This window comes from Saimiri boliviensis, chromosome 2, assembly GCF_048565385.1.
Source record: "Saimiri boliviensis isolate mSaiBol1 chromosome 2, mSaiBol1.pri, whole genome shotgun sequence".
Classification (NCBI taxonomy): Eukaryota; Metazoa; Chordata; class Mammalia; order Primates; family Cebidae; genus Saimiri; species Saimiri boliviensis.
The window spans coordinates 58,010,802-58,028,792 of record NC_133450.1 but is presented as its reverse complement, the minus strand read 5'-3'; the positions used below and the strand labels follow the sequence as shown (position 1 = coordinate 58,028,792).

At 37.8% G+C, this 17,991-nt stretch overlaps 1 protein-coding gene and 1 non-coding gene across 6 annotated transcripts in view; both read right to left on the bottom strand.

Moving 5' to 3' along the window:
• PRORP (protein only RNase P catalytic subunit) overlaps positions 1 to 17,991 on the bottom strand; it is a 165,496-nt gene that overhangs the window by 80,449 nt on the left and 67,056 nt on the right. The gene's annotated exons all lie outside the window — the stretch shown is intronic.
• LOC120364163 (small nucleolar RNA SNORA7) lies at positions 8,462 to 8,600 on the bottom strand. The gene has a single exon (XR_005579505.1). It is a non-coding gene; the product is annotated as a small nucleolar RNA SNORA7 (small nucleolar RNA).

Here is a 17,991-nt window from a genome sequence, read left to right as displayed (position 1 = left end):
ATCTTGAACTCTTCAAATGCTAAAGTGATCACTGCAATTAAATAAAAATAACTGGGCAGAAGTGCCAATTTAATTAATACAGCCAAACTGGTGAAGAACAGGCACAGCTAAACAAAATTAATGTAAAATAATCAAAACTTTTGAGTGCATCAAGTATGGAAAAAAGTTCTCAAGTTCTAAAGTATTTCAAATCACAGAAAGGGTAAGTTATTTTCTTTGCATTTCCAGTAACTCTAAAAATAAACCTTTATATATTTTCCAGATTTAAAAAAAAACTTTGTTATTAAAAAAAATTAACACTGTACAAATACATAATATCAAAAACCAACATTTTATTTAAACTTCCCCTTTGGAGGTAACTAGTGCTATCAATTGAATTTTAACAACCACTTTTCAGGCTAAGTGCCCTAGCTCATGTCTGTAATCCCAGCACTCTGGCAGGCTAAGGTGAGGAGATTGCTTAAGGCCAGGAGTTCAAGACCAGCCTGGGCAACATGGCAAGCCTCCAGCTCTGCAAAAAAAAAAATTTTTTAATTAGCCAGGTATTGCGCCACATGCCTGTTGTCCTACCTACTCAGGAGCCTGAGGCAGGAGGACTGCTTGAGTCCAGGAGTTTAAGGTTGAAGTGAGCTATAATCCTGCCACTTTACTCCAGCCTGGGTGATAGAAAGAAACCCTGTCTCTAAAAAATAAAAAAAACCGAATCACCAAAAACCACCTTTCGATCACATAGACAATAGGAGAGATGCTCTAAATAAGTTTATACTAATTGCTTACATTTCTCCTTTTATCTGTGCCCTTCCTACTCCACTGCTAAGGAAGAACAAAAACAAAAATCAAAAATACACACTAATCCTCCAAACAGACAACCCACAAATAAGATTAACCCCTGAAAAAAAAATCATAAGGTGAATGGGCAAAATTGTGACACTAGGTAGTAGTAACACATTTTCTTTAATTTCCCTCAATAATAACAAACAGGAACAGCATTTTTCTCTCAAAGACAACTGGAAGAGCCTACCTAATTATCCTGTTTTTTAGCTTTTAAAAAATAATTTTGTGGCTGGGCACAGTGACTCACGCCTGTAATCCCAGCAATTTGGGAGGCCCAGGTGGGCAGATCACCTGAAGTCAGGACTTTGAGGCCCATCTGGCCAACATGGTGAAACCCCATCTCAACTAAAAATACAAAAATTAGCCAGACCTGGTGGTGCACACCTGTAATTCCAGCTACTCAGGAGTCTGAAGCATGAAAATTACTTAAACCTGGGAGGCGGAGGTTGCAGTGAGCCAAGATCGTGCCACTGCACTTCAGCCTAGGCCATAGAGCGAGAGACTCAGTCTCAAAGTAAGTAAATAAATAAATAATAAATAAAATTTTGTATACAATGAGGCATTTTGAAGTGCCAGAGAGTAAGGACGTACTAGAACAAACAAACAACACCTACAGGAACAAAAAGCTGGCAATGGCCAAAAGGAGAACACACTGTGAGCAACAAAATAAAGCGGTATTAGATTTTAACCCAAAGTACTAAAAATAAATATCCATGAGTCCATACTACCATAAATAAGTAAGTAAATAAGGTAGAACAGACAATTTCCTGCATAGAATTCCAAATAATTTATGTAAATACTCTACCCTCAAGGAAGTGAAACATAACTCCCCCCACCAGCTCTTTAACTGAGGACTTCCTTCTGAAGGGTACAATATGGCAAGGGGAAAAAAAGAGTAACTTTACAGTTGAGAAAGTTGACAAAACTTCCTTAGCCAGGTGATCAAGGTTAACATCAACAGTGATAAGTCATGCTGATACTATCTACTTTTGGTATGATATGACAAGAATGGCATTTTACCTCTGTGGTCTTCCTACCCCAAACCCACAACTGCAGTCTAATTATGAAAAATACAACATAAAAATCCCAAATGAGGGAACCTTCTACAAAATATTTGACCATTATTCTCAAAATTGTCAATTTCTTCATCAAAACTGAAGAAAAGTCTGAGTGACCATCATAGGAATGAGATGCCTAAAGAAACAAAATGACTCAATGTAATATGGTATCCTGGATGGGATTCCAGAAGAGAACAAAGACAATAAGCAAATCTAAATAAATTATGGATGTAGTTAATAATAACATATCAATATTGGTTCACTAATTTTGACAAATGTACCATACTACTATGTTAGTGATAGAAAAAACTGGGTGTGGTGTATATGAGAACTCTACTATCTTTGAAACTTCTCTATAAATCTAAAATTATTCTAAAATAAAAGTCTTACTGTAAAAAAACTTTTAAATCTACTATGTATATATAACTTATATATATAATTTTCTCAGATGGGATGAAGAAATATCATGAAAGCCAGTTCTTCCTGAAGAATTATCTTATTAATTAAAATAATGTAACACTAGGCTGAGTGTGATGGCTCACGTCTGTAATCCTAGCACTTTGGGAGGCCAAGGTGGGTGGACTGCCTGAGCTCAGGAGTTCAAGATCGGCCTGGGCAACACAGTGAAACCCCGTCTCTACTAAAATACAAAAAATTAGCCAGCCATGGCGGCTCACATCTGTAGTCCCAGCTACTTGGGAGACTGAGGCAGGAGAATTGCCTGAACTCCACAGGAGGAGGTTGCAGTGAGCAGAGATCACGCCACTGCACTTCAGCCTGGGCAACAGAGTAAGATTCCATCTCTAAAAAAAAAAAAAAAATACATATATATATGTGTGTGTGTGTGTGTGTGTGTGTATAAATATATAAAAAACACTAAGTTAAAAATATTGTTTAAATGAGCTATAAGAAATAAAAATGCTAAAACAAAATACTGGAGAGTAATTAAGAATTTTGCGGCCGGGCGCAGTGGCTCATGCCTGTAATCCCAGCACTTTGGGAGGCCGAGGCGGGTGGATCATGAGGTCAAGAGATCAAGACCATCCTGGTCAACATGGTGAAACCCCGTCTCTACTAAAAATACAAAAAATTAGCTGGGCATGGTGGCTCGTGCCTGTAATCCCAGCTACTCAGGAGGCTGAGGCAGGAGAATTGCCTGAACCCAGGAGGCGGAGGTTGCGGTGAGCCGAGATCATGCCATTGCACTCCAGCCTGGGTAACAAGAGTGAAACTCTGTCTCAAAAAAAAAAAAAAAAAAGAATTTTGCATACTTAATATTTTCACAACCATGAAATTGTCACAGCTTTTGGGATTTTCACCTTCAAGTTCTTTTGGTAAAATATTAATACTGTTAAAATACTGTGTTTTTATCTTGCATGATTACTTTGGGCCATTTGAAGAGGAACTGCTGTTTCCATTTTTCCTCCAAGCTTAAACCCAATAAGATTACCTGTTACCTCTTTCCTCAACAGGTAAAATTTTCAGGAGATTTTCCTGACACAACAGAGGTTTTCCTGACATAACACAGGTTTTCATACCATAACATGGAGATACCTACTATAATTGGAAAGTTTCCATTTAAATTAATTCTATAACTTTACATGTATAAGCAGTTTCTAGGTATTTATGGTCTAGGCAAGACTGATTAAACTAAATAATGTCAGGTTGACTCTGCAAGCTTCCTTTCTCACATTAAAGTAATAGTACAGCCTCAATCTGTTCCTACGAAACACCTGAGAGTAGGTGATTTATAAAGAAGAGAAGTCTGTTTCCTCAGAGTTCTGGAGGCTGGGAATTCTAAGATCAAGGTGCCAGCAGGTTCTCGATCTGGTGAAGGCCTTGGGTCTCTGCTTCCAAGATGGCACCTCGAACACTGTGTCCTCACACAGTAAGGCAAAAGGAACAGAAGGAAAAAAGGACTGAACTCACTCCCTCAAGCCTTTTTATAAGGGTGCTAATCCCATCCGTGAGGGCAGAGCCCTCATGACCTAATCACCTCCTAAAGACCTCACTTCTTAATACTGTTACACTGAGAATTAGGTTTCAACATGAATGTGGAGTGGACACATTCAAACTATAGCAAGTACTCACTATAATTTTTTTTTTTTTTTTTTTTTTTGAGACGTAGTCTCGCTCTGTTGTCAGGCTGGAGTCCAGTGGCACAATCTCGGCTCACTGCAACCTTTACCTTCCAGGTTCAAGCAATTCTCCTGCCTCAGCTTTCCAAGTAATTGGGACTACAGGCACATGCCACCATGCCCAGCTAATTTTTTGTATTTTTAGTAGAGACAGGGCTTCACCATGTTGGTCAGGCTGGTCTCGAACTCCTGACCTCAGGTGATCCACCCGCCTTGGCCTCCCAAAGTGTTGGGATTATAGGCATAAGCCATGGCGCCCAGCCTAACTTTTGTATTTTTAGTAGAGACAGAGTTTCACCATGTTGGCCAAGATGGTCTCGATCTCTCGACATTGTGATCCACCCACCTCAGCCTCCCAAAGTGCTGAGATTACAGGAGTGAGCTACGGTGCCCAGCCTTCACTATAATTATCTAATAGACATCAAAGGCAATACTAAAACTCATATAAGCACCTCTTCAGAGTGCTTACTACACAGCAATAATATTAGGAACATATGCTTCTTTTTGTAACCAAACTTAAAAAAACTGCAATGAAATTATAATTATAAAATTTTAAAACAAGGTCTAGCACTGCTGTGGATTACTACGGATCTGAATGAAAAATTTATTTTTCAATAGGGTCATAGGGCAGGAGTCCTCCTGTTTAGTCTTCTCACCAACTTCATAGCATTAGTTATTGATGAGTTATTCGGGCCTGTTCAGTACTTTCAGAAGCCTCTCTCAAGCTCACCCAGTCTCTCTCAAACTCACCCACTGTTCTCCTGACTCCTTTACTGCTGCTGCTTACACAATCCATTCACCTGCTCATAACAAGAACGTGTGAATAGTACTCAGAGTGCCCACATGGCCCTGCCCTGTGAGGGTCCACAGGAAAAATCCCTTTGGTTTCAATATTAGGTATAATGGTACATTCTCTGAATAATTTGCTTCTATTTAATCTTATGAATTATGTGAATCCTATAAATTAATGAGTCTTTTAGTGGAAATAGCTCCTTTGGAAGATATATCAGAATTGGATGTTCCTTCAAACTTCTCCATCCTCCAAAGTTCTGATCTCTGTCTTCTGTCCCTGCTCTCAACCTACCTCCTTTGAGAATCTCTTTAGGAAAGAGAAATGTTTATGATGAGAGTGTGAGGTACTTATAAATGACGTGCAGGCAGTTAAAAGCACGAGCCCCTGGTCTTAAGTGATCATGTTATCACCTTCAGGTTTGTTGACAGAATTTAGAGGCAAATTAATAGAGCACTTTACCATATGCCTTTTGTGCCCCAACCTTAAACCTTTTATTTCTCTAAGCTTATTTTCCCTCTGTATCCTTTTTACATTAACTTTAACTTGTTTTAAATTTATTTTATTTTCTGTATTGCATACATTATTATAACCATCTTACATCTTTCATAAGACAAAATGGGGTAGAAATAATCTATCAATAAGGAATATCCACTTGAAGTGGCAGAGTGAATACTCTAAGAAATCATGTATCCTTCCTAACACTATGTAGAAAAAAAGCCATGTCTAAATCACTGCAAAAAAAAAAAAAAAAAAAAAAAAAAAAATCTTAATCAACTGATCTTAACTGTATTTGCCCGGGAGAAAAACCAACCTTTATATTCATTAAAATTGTGAAATAGAAACAATTTTAAAAGGAAAAAATGCTGTTTTAAAATAAGCATTACCAGAAAATTATGATTAATAAAGTGTTACTACTGTAATAATTAGGAAAGAATGATTTATATAGCTTTAAAAAAAAAGTTTAAGTAAATTTATTACTCATTCTGCAATTGCTGTTTACCTTACTGACAACAAATATTTAAACTTTATTTTGTTAAAATGGATATTATATTTTCATAGGTGGCCTCTTCCAACCACATTCCCAAGGAGGGTGTTTTAAAATACTGTCATGGAAGCAAGATATACACAATAATGACTCACAGAGACAATCTTACCACACCCGAAATGATTATCACACAAACATTATCAGTGACACATTAGTGATGGGAAATCAACTTGCCATTAGGATTTTGCCAGATCAAAACAGATACTGGAGCTTGGCAACACAGTGTTTTTAATGCTGTTCTAAGACACTGGATCACTTGACTACTACAACAATTGAGGAAATCCTGTTTCAAATACTAGACAGAGCTGCTTTCCGAGACATTTGAAAAGTAAGGACTATGAAGCTAAATCAGTATAGAAATTTTGCCTGGTTTCACTCTTCTTGCTACTTATGCCCCGGATCCCCTCACTAAAAACCCGCTTCACAGTTGATCATTAACTCATTAGCAGTTGGTAAGAATAATTCTGAGTAATGCAGACTATCCCAGCAGTCACATGGCAAAACATAACTCTTACACATGTCAAGGCAGGAGTGGGTAAAGTATACATGACAAAAAAAAGTAGTCAGCCTCGCACTGTTTGACCCAGGGCAGTGTGACTTCCCTGAGTTGCTATGTCATGAAAAATGAATAGTAAGAAAAAACCAAGAACCATTGTTTTGTGGGTTGTTTTTTTGTGAATTCTGGATTGGCATCCACTAATGTACATTTATTTCCTCAAGTCACTTATATCAGCCTTGACTACCCAGATGTAACTCCTTAAAACTAAGGAGTCATGATTAGATTTACTTTTCCCTATGTGATAGAAATATTTAGGTTTTGAGACAGGGTCTCACTCTGTTACCCAGGATGGAATGCATCAGTGCAATCATGGCTCACTGCAGCCTAGATCTCCAGGGCTCAAGTGATCTTCCCCCCACCTCAGCCTCCTGAGTTGATAGGACTAGGGATGTGTGCTACCACACTTAGCTTTTTTAATTTTTATTTTTTTGAGACAGAATTTCGCTCTTGTCGCTCAGGCTGGAGTGCAGTGATGCAATCTCAGCTCATTGTAACCTCCACCTCCCTCGTTCAAGCAATTCTCCTGCCTCAGCCTTCTGAGTAGCTGGGATTACAGGTGCACGCCACTACACCCAGCTAATTTTCTGTATTTTTAGTAGAGATCAGGTTTCTCCATGTTGGGCAGGCTGGTCTCGAATTTATGCCCCCAGGTGATCTACCCTCCTTGGCCTACAAAGTGCTGGGATTACAGATGTGGCTTATTTTTAAAAAATTATTTTTTGTAGAGATGGCGGGGGTGGGGGCAGGGGAGTGTCTCAATATGTTGCCCAGGCTGGTCTCTAACTCCTGGGCTCAAGGGCTCCTCCTACCTCAGCCTCCCGAAGTGTTGAGATTGCAGGTATGAACCACCACACCTGGCCTGAAATGGTACTTAAATGTTGCTACCTGATTAGTTGTTTTAAGATTCACAGCCCAAGTTTATCATTTATATTTATTTATTTATTTTTAGATCTTCTTCCATGAATCCACACTAACAAGTGACTTGTTTGGGTGATATTTCAGATTCCCTAGGGAGAAACTTACAATTACATTGCTTTGACATTACACATAATAACTTTTAAGTCTGAGGTTTTTCCAAATTTATATATTTTCCTTGGGCTAATTAGCATATGTTTTAAAAAGTCATACTGTAGGTAATTCAAACTATTATAATACTAAAGTAATTCCTTGAAAACATAACTATTGGTTATGAAAACATGACAAACTTCTATTTTGAAAATGAAAGAAGTATATCACTCTTAGAACTAAGTTCTAGTTTCCTAATATAAGTTTCACATATATAGTTAAAAAAACAGATTTCCACCCTAAGAATCATTAAAAGACCTATATGACTTCTAAAATTGCTTGTTTTTGAGTTTCTCAAACTCAAGTTTGAGAATTAATATTCTACAGAATAGCAGAAACATTAGTGTTTAAGTTTATATACTATTAGATTTATTTTCATTTCTTTAAAATATGTGTGAACTTTAAAAAAACTATAAGTACTTATAAAAATACATAACTGTATAAAGGAAAAAGTGACTGGTCAGTAGATAATTTCTACTTCCAGGCTTTTTTTCCATGAATACACATAAACACATGCACAGCAATTCTTTTTTTATGGGATCATCCAATATATTTTGTTTTCAACTTGTCTTTTTTATGTATCATGAGTATCTTTCTATGTCAGTAAACTCACCCCCAGTATTCAACTGGCTTCTGTATAATTTCCAATTTTTTGCTATTAAAGAGATATAACAAAAATTATGTATCTTTATGTACCCGTACAAATATTTCTGCAGAATGGATTTCTGAAAGTGGAACTGATAAATTACTGTATATTTTGAATAGATACAGTACCAAACTCACTCCATGAAGCTGAACTAACTACATTCCCACTATGGTATAAGAGAGTATGGCTCGTTAATGTTTTCTAATACCTATAATAAGAATATTTTATATAATAAAACACTGCATATGCTAATATTACATTTATCTAAACACTGTTCAAATACGTTTCATATAAATGAATTTCTTTTTTTTTTTTTTTTTAAATACTGTCACAGAGTGTCTTCCAATCGCCAGCTACGGAGCAAGTTGGGAATGGAATGGGTGCCTCTGCCAGGCTTGCTTTCCCTTCCTTTCCAAAGCTGGCAGAATACTAGGCACTCTCCAGACACAATCCCAGGAGGTATATAAATAAATTTCAAGATAAACAATAAAACTTAAAAGCATGTGTAAAAAAAAATTTCTAAAAAGCATTATGATTTTCCTGCCTTCTTAATTATGCAGAATAGTTACAATTTAGGATTTTCTTTCCAATTATAAATTTTCAAAACAGAAATCACAATTTGCCTAGCTTCTGAAAAAGAATGTACTAGGCATAGTTTATTATTTTCTTTATGGGTCAGGTGCAGTGGCTCACACCTGTAATCCCAGCACTTTGGGAGGCCAAGGTGGGCAGATCATGAGGTCAAGAGATCAAGACCATCCTGATCAACAGGTGAAACTCCGTCTCTACTAAAAATACAAAAATTAGCTGGGTGTGGTGGTACGTGCCTATAATCGCAGCTACTCGGGAGGCTGCGACAGGAGAATCACTTGAACCTGGGGGGCAGAGGTTGCACCGAGCTGAGATCACACCATTATACTCCAGCCTAACAACAGAGTAAGACTCTGTCTCAAAAAAAATTCTTTTCTTTATTATTTTGAAGATTATATATTGGATGCTACTTTCTTTAATATGGTAATGGGTGTTCAGGCTACTGAGCTGTTTGCTGGAAGGCTGAACTAGATCCAGAAGGTTGTACTTTTCCCATCAACCTGTCACCTACATTAGGTATTTTTCCCAATGCTATCCCTCCCCTAACCCCCATCCCCTGACACACCCCAATGTGTGATGTTCTCCTCCCTGTGTCCATGTGCTCTCATTGTTCAACTCCCACTTATGAGTGAGAACATGCAGTGTTTGGTTTTCTGTTCCTGTATTAGTTTGCCAAGAATGATGATTTCCAGCTTCATGCATGTTCCTGCAAAGGACATGAACTCATCCTTTTTTATGGCTGCACAGTATTCCATGGTATGTATGTGCCACATTTTCTTTATCCAGTCTATCATTGATGAGAATTTGGGTTGTACTCCTATGTACCAATAATAGACAAACAGCCAAATCATGAGTGAACTCCCATTCACAACTGCTACAAAGAGAATAAAATACCTAGGAATACAACTTGGAAGGGGTGTGAAAGACTTTTTGACTTCTTATGGCAGCATTTCTCTTTCAACTAGGCAGCATTTCTCTTACACTAGGCAGCAGCCTCTCTCTTCTGCCTAGTGTAAGCATGCCTGCCTCTAGAAGTAATCCCATCCTTCCACTTTCATCCCTTGCATACGAACTCTAATGATCAGGGAGAGAATTCTAAGTCTCCATGTATTTGCTGCTTCTCATATATGTATTTGAAAAAGAAAAGAAAAAAATTATGCAAATGGCTTCTCAGAGCAGACATGAGGATAGTATGTTCTTCAAAGAAGGACACTGAAGTATGAATAGGACACCCAAGTTTTGGGACATAAGAAACAAGACATTCTACGTCTAAAGCCAGACGTTAAGAGAGAAAAAATTATATAGAAAAGAGTACTTAAAAGTTAAGGAGATATGATAAAAATTCTACTTCAATATTTAATCTAATATTTCCTGTTGTAAACATGATAAGGTATTTCTAAGTTTCCTTCCCATTTGAACATTATTGAAACATAATTTCAAGCATGGGTAGTGAGAAACTCAATAACATTTCTACAATTTGGGCAAAAAAAAAAAAAAGCCCGGGAATATATACACACAAAAATACCAAGCATAGTTTATTGTATCTTAGGTGCTTTAAGGTATTGAAACTTTTACAAGAGGTTATGTAAATCAACAGAAATAAATAAAATAACTTGAGTGGCAGAAAAAAATAAGAACTCACTGCCAAGTAAACACTTTGCCAAATGACCTTTGATGACTAACACTCTTGCCTCCGTTTTTCTCTCACTGTAGTAAAACCAACTAAGAGATGGCAATCAAAACAAATTCTACAGTGTTTCCACCAAACCACTTTCTATTGAATGCCCCAAGCATGCTCTAAGAATGAAAGCATTCAGTGCTGGTGTCAGCCATAATTCTTTTAAATTACATTATAAATTTTCATTCTGCTGAAGCCATTTTAACCAATTCTCAGTTATCCACAGAAATAGGGAGCAGAATTTTGAACAGCTAGCATGATTAACTAAAATGATGTGCTTTTCTCCCCTATACATCCTCTATTAGAAGAGCTTATGGACACTGAAAATCCAAAATGCAAGCTGCAAAAGGAAAAAACAACAAAAGCATTAGAACTGAATCATGGGTAGGTGTGTGGGGGAAGAGAAAATGAGAGAGAAAATGCAGCATTAGAAGCTTTTCACTTTATATCCTTTTCTTTTTTATCTCTCCACTCTGTCACTCAGGCTGGAGCGCAGTGACACGATTTTGGCTGACTGCAACCTCCACCTTCTGAGTTCAAGCAATTCTCCTGCCTCAGTCTCCCCAGTAGCTGGGATTACAGGCACGCGCCACCACACCCAGCTGATTTTTGTATTCTTAGTAGAGACGAGGTTCTGCCATGTTGGTTAGGCTGATCTTGAACTCCTGACCTCAGGTGATCTGCCCGCCTTGGCCTCCCAAAGTGCCAAGATTACAGTACAGGTGTAAGCCACTATGCCTGGCCCCTCCTTTTGTTTTCTTAATGAAAAGTTATTATACAGTGTTATCCCTGTCCCCTCAGGGGGGTTCTCACAGCACCAATTATTAATGATGACTGAAAAAAAAAAAGAATTTCCTGAAATGAAAGTTATGGAGGTCTGTGCAAAATATGAGACATGAAGACTTAGAATTCTCTCCCTGATCATTCTAGGATAAATGATCAACAAAAACATGGACTCTTTACACACTGAACCACTTTAAAGGAACTTGATATTGAAAAAGAGAATCCAGGCAAAGACAGTTTTGCATTGCCATGTCGAAACTCATCTCTAGTTCCTGGGCTAGAATTGACAATCCTGATGTTACTGAAAATACAAACAGAAGTGACTAAGCAGAATGAGGTTACTCTGGAAGAATCAAGAAAGACCTTTGAGGTGCTGATAATAATCCAGCTATTTGAAGAAGGAAGAATATTAAAGAAATACTGAGTACAAAGATTTGGGGGCAGGAACAAATTCAGCATGTTTGAGGGACAGGAAAATTCTAGTGTACCTATAATTCACTAAAGACAAAGAGAAAAAACCAGATGAGGTTGAAAAGAGAAGCAAAGACCAGATAATGAGGTTATATAGTGAGACTCCCTCTCAAAAAATAAATTAAAATAAAAATAAATAAATAAAAATAAAAAAATAAATAATAAAATAAATTTAGTCATAGTTTCTCCAAAATTACAACATATTCTGGAGAATTAAATGTTACTAAGCCATTTTGTGATAGTCTTTCTTTTGTTTTTGAGACCAAATCATGCTCTGTTGCCCAGGCTGGAGTGCAGTGGTGCAATCGTGGCTCGCTGCAACTGCTGCTGCCCTGGTTCACGTGATTCTCCTGCCTCAGCCTCCCAAGTAGCTGGGACTACAGGTGACTGCCACCACACGGGACTAATTTTTGTATTTTTAGTAGAGACAGAATTTCAGCATCTTGGCCAGGCTAGTCTTAAACTCCTGACCTGATCCACCTGCCTTGGCCTCCCAAAGTGCTGGGATTACAGGAGTGAGCCACTGCACTGGGCTTATAATACTTTTTTTTTTAAAAAATCTTATCTCGGCCAGGCGCCACGGCTCACGTCTGTAATCCCAGCACTTTGGGAGGCCAAGGCAGGCAGATCACCTGAGGTCGGGAGTTGGGAACCAGCCTGGCCAGTATGTTGAAACCTCATCTCTACTAAAAATACAAAAATTAGCCAGGTGTGGTGGTGGGTGCCTGTAATCCCAACTACTTGGGAGCCTGAGGTAGAAGAATTGCTTGGACCTAGGAGGTGGAGGTTGCAGTGAGCTGAGATTGCGTCATTGCACTCCAGCCTGAGCAACAAAAGTGAGACTCTGTCTCAAAAAAAAAAAAAAAAAAAAAAAAAAAACTCATGTATTTTCAGTAAATATTATTTTCTATTCTGACAGTTCAAGTAAATCTTTAAGGAAAAGAGTCATGCAGGAACACAAGAATCATTGTTAATAGACAACAGGATGCTCAATATGCATTTCTTGTTCAGATAACACAACCATTAGCCTAACCTTGTGCCTACCATTCCTGTTATTGATCTATGGTCATATCCTCACAGCTTAAAACAGTATCTGGCTTGGAAAAGGTAAGAAACAGTAATTGAATCAACATAATAATTCCCTGCCAAGTTCCTATAACTGTCCTGTTTAAAATGCAGGCTATAAAATCAATCTGCCAGTCACTCAGAACCCTTCCCTCTTCTTAAAAACTAAAAAAGCTCAAAATTTTTCTTTTTCTTAAAATTTGAAACCAGGTAAATATATTACTTTATGCAGGCTGGGCACCGTGGCTCACATCTGTAATCCTTAGTCTGCCTAAATTTACAGATTAAACAAATAAATTAAATAGGGTGAAGGCTAGTCCCCTTTCATCTTACTATATTCTAGATTATGTTGGTTTATCATGTACTAAAGATTGAACTGTTTCCCTAACAATGTAAACACTGTAAGTGCAGGAACTAAAACTATAAAACTCTCAGAAGAAACATAGGCATTAATCTTCATGACCTTGGATTAAGCAATGATTTCTTAGACACCAAAAGCACAAACAACAAAAGAAAAAATAAATTGGACTTCATCAAAACCAAAATTTCCATGCTTCAAAGGATATCATCAAAACACTGAAAAGAGAATCCAAAGCATGGGAAAATATACTTGCAGATTATATATCTGATAAAAATCTACTATTTGGTATGTAGTTAAAAATTATAACTCAATAATAATAATAAAAACAATTAAAAATGGGCAAAGAAATAGACATTTCTGGCCAGGTGTGGTGGCTAACGCCTGTAATCTCAATACATTGAGAGGTCAAGGTCAGGAGCTCGAGACCAGCCTGACCAACATGGTAAAACCCCATCTCAACTAAAAATACAAAAATTAGCTGGGTGTGGTGGCACATGCCTGTAATTACAGCTACTCAGGAGGCTGAAGCAGGAGAATCACTTGAACCTGGAAGGTGGAGGTTGCAGTGAGCCAAGACTGCACCATTGCACTCCAGCCTGGGGAGCAAGACCTGATCCACCTGCCTTGGCCTCCCAGAGTGCTGGGATTACAGGAGTGATTACAGTGTTTGAAACTCTGTCTCAAACAAACAAACAAACAAACAAATAACAACAACAACAAAAAACAACTACAAGATACTGAGCCAGGCGCAGTGGCTCACCCCTGTAATCCTATCACTTTGGAAGGCCAAGGCAGGTGGATCAACTGAGGTCAGGAGTTCAAGACCAGCCTGGCCAACGTGGCAAAAACCTGTTTCTACTAAAAACGCAAAAAAAAAAAAAAAAAAAAAAAAAATTAGCCAGGCATGGTGGCGCACGCCTGTAGTCCCAGCTACTTGGAAGGCTAAGCCATGAGAATTGCTTGAACCTGGGAGGCAGGGATTGCAGTGAGCTGAGATCATGCTGTTGGGACAACCAAGTTCCTCTTCAAACTCAACTTCCTGATTATGAGTTGTAAGGCTGTAAATCAATCCTATCCCTGCTTACTACTTCAGCCTTCAAAGCTTTCATTTTACTACCTTATTTAGAAAAGTTTAAGTCTTAGCCAATCATAATCAGCTTAGAGTGTGTGGTCCAACCCCAGCCAATAGGGGAAGGACACAGAAAAAGGAACTGCATTAGGAATAAAAACTCCTTCTCTCCTTTGTTTGGTGTGCACTTGTGATTGCATCAGACACAAGCAGCATCCTTCTGCAGAAGTAAAGTTGCTTTGCTGAGAAATTTTCAGTTTAAGTACTGGTTTTTCTTTGTGGCACCAAGCACCTATTTCTAACAGTGCCACTGTATTGCAGTGTCAGCAACAGAATGAAATTTCATCTTAAAAAAAAAAAAAATGACAAGATACCATTTATTGCATTTCTTACATGGTAAAACAAAACAAACAAACAAAAAAGATACCACTTCACAACCACTAGGATGCCTATAATCAAAAAGACAAATAAGAAATGTTTGTGAGGATGTTGAGACATTGGAATCCTTTTATACACAGCTGATGAGAATGCAAAATGGTGCAGCTGCTTTGGAAAACAGTTTGTAAGTTCAAAAGATTAAACAAAGAGTTAACATATGACCCACCAATTCTACTCTTAGATATATATCCAAAAGAAATGAAAACATATGTCCACACAAAAACTTGTACCCAAATGTTCATAGTAGCATTATTCATAATAGCCAAAAAGTGGTAACAACCCAAAGGTTCATCAATTACAGAATGAATAAATAAAATATGGCATATCTATACAATGGAACAGTATTTGGCAATAAAAAGGAATGAAATACTGATTCCTGCTGCAAAATGAATTCCAAAACACTATGCTAAGTGAAAATATAAAATGTCTGGAATACATAAATTCATAAAGATAAAAGGCCAGACATGGTGGCTCACACCTGTAATCCCAGCGCTTGAGACCAAGGAGGATCGCTTGAGACCAAGAGTTCAAGAGCAGCCTTAACAACACAGTGAGACCCTGTTTCTGTGAAAATAATAATAAAATTAGCTGGGCTTGGTAGTGTGCGCCTGTAGTTCTAGCTACTTGGAAGGCTGAGGCAGGAGGACCACTTGAGCCCAAGAGGTCAAGGCTGCAGTGAGACATGACTGCACCTTTACCCTCCACCTTGGGCAACACAAGTACTGTAAAAAAGACAAGAAAAGAAAGAAAAAAGGAAAAGAATAAAGACTAGTGGTTGCTAGGGACTAAGGGAAGGAAGAAATTGGGAGCTAGTGTTGATGGGTATGATATTTCTTCAAGAAAAATGAAAATGTCCTCGAATTAGAGAGTGGTGACGATTGTAAAACTTTGTGAATACATTAAAAACCACTGAACTGTACACTTTAAAAGGGTGCATATTATGGTATACAAATATTATATTTCTCAATAAAAAAGAAAAAAAACCCACAAACATTAAAGAATTGAGACAAGACTTGGTCAAGTCTCCAAATTGTGCCCAAAGCAAAATCCAGCTGGCATGGTGGTTTATGCCTGCAATCCCAACACTTTGGGAGGCCACAGCAGGCAGAGCACTTAAGCCCAGGAGTTCAAGACCAGCCTGGGCAATATGACAAAACTCCATCTCCACAAAAAAAAATTACACAAATTAGCTGGGTGTGATGTTGTGTGTCTATAGTTCCAGCTACTCAGGAGGCTGAGGTTGAGGAGTATCTTAAGCCCAGGGACTTTATAGTTCCCAGTTCCACTTAGCACATCTTGTAGTCATACTTCCTCATTATTAAGAAACCAGAAACTGTGAGATGAAACACTGACTTAAGAATAAATAACTTTTAAGCAAAAACAAACAAAAAGTATACTATTTCAGTAACCAACAAAATTGTACATTAATCCATATAGTTCCACATCATAACCTTATTTTGGAATCACAATTAACATGTAAGTATACACTTTCACACCTGAGTTGAAGGCTGTTCTCAATCACTTTTGGCCATAACAGGTCTGTACAATCTCATGATGACATATTACATACCACTCTCCTTAGAACCTGTGCTCTTCATCTTTACTTTTATAACACTTTTAGGACCAAGAGCATGACACTAAGACAGGATGGAAAATACTGGAGTTTACCTGTATTTCACATCTGATTATTGCCTTTTTTTTTTTCTCATTGAATTATACCATTTTGGAAGTAAACTTTGCTTGAATGTCTATGGGAAGGTTTTGGCAGATAGAAGTTTGCAGGCTCAGTGACAACTTTTCAAAATGCAAAAATCAGTCATAACATCCTCTTCTTGCTTTAAAATTCTGTACCTGGCCAGGCACGGTGGCTCACACCTGAATCCCAGAACTTTGGGAGGCTGAGGCAGGCAAATCACCTAAGGTCAGGAGTTCGCGACCAGCCTGGCTAACATGGTGAAACCCTGTTTCTACAAAAAATACAAAACCAAGCCAGGTGTGGTAGTGCATCCCTGTAATCCCAGCTACTCAGGAGGCTGAGGCAGGAGAACTGCTTGAACCCAGGAGGCGGAGGTTGCAGTGAGCCAAGATTGCACCAATGCACTCTAGACTGGGCAACAGAGTGAGATTCCATCTCTAAATAAATAAATAAATAAATAAATAAATAAATAAATAAATAAAATTTTGTGCCTTAGTCTTAGAAAAGTATCAATTTCCACTGTCTTTTATTACATGTCAGGAAACCTTTGGCAAATATTTAAAGTTAAGATTTGGGTTAAAATTACAAATTTACAAGAGAAAAACAACCCCATTAAAAAGTGGGCAAAGGACATGAAGAGACACTTCACAAAAGAAGACAAACATGTGGCCAACAAGCATATGAAAAAAAGCTCAGTATCACTGGTTATTAGAGAAACACAAATCAAAACCACAATGAGATACCAACTCACACCAGTCAGAATGGCCATTATTGAAGTCAAAAAATAACACAAGCTGGTGAGGTTGTGGAGAAAAGGAACACTTATACACTGTTGGTGGGAATGTAAATGAGTTCAACCATTGTGGAAAGCAGTATTGCAATTTCTCAAAGAGCTAAAAGCAGAACTACCATTCAACCCAGCCATCCCATTATTGGGTATACACTCAGAAGGGTAGAAACTATTCTACCATAAAGACACATGCACACAAATGTTCATTGCAGTACTACTCACAACAGCAAAGACATGAAATCAACCTAAATGTCCATCAGTGTCAGATTGGATAAAGAAAATATGGTACATATATACCATGGAGTACTATGCAGTCAAAAAAAGAATGAGATCATGTCTTTTGCAGGAACATGTATGGACCTGGAAGCTACTATCCTTAGCAAACTAAAGCAGAAACAGAAAACCAAATACTGCACGTTCTCACTTATAAGTGGGAACTAAATTATAAAAACTTATGAACACAAAGAAAGAAACAACAGACACTGGGGTCTACTTGAGTAGAGAGTGAAAGAAGGGAGAGGAGTAGAAAAGATAACTATTGGATACTGGGCTTAATACCTGGGTGATGAAATAATATGTACCCCAACACCCTTTGACAAATGTTTACATATATAACAAACCTTCCCATATACCCCCAAGCCTAAAATAAAAGTTTTTTTAAACAAAGATTTAGGTTAAAATTAAACAGTATAACAGTGTGTGAAGCTACCAATACAAGTAATTCAACTGAGGTGGCAAACAGATGAATAGACATATGCTATGTATAGCTAATTTTGTACACACCCAGGCAATGACAGTCACCAATAAATCTCTACACGGTGGCTGGCAAATTTCTGCTGACATCAGAGTTTCACTCTGTTGTTCAGGCTGGAGTGCAGTGGTGCAATCTTGGCTCACTACAAAATTCACCT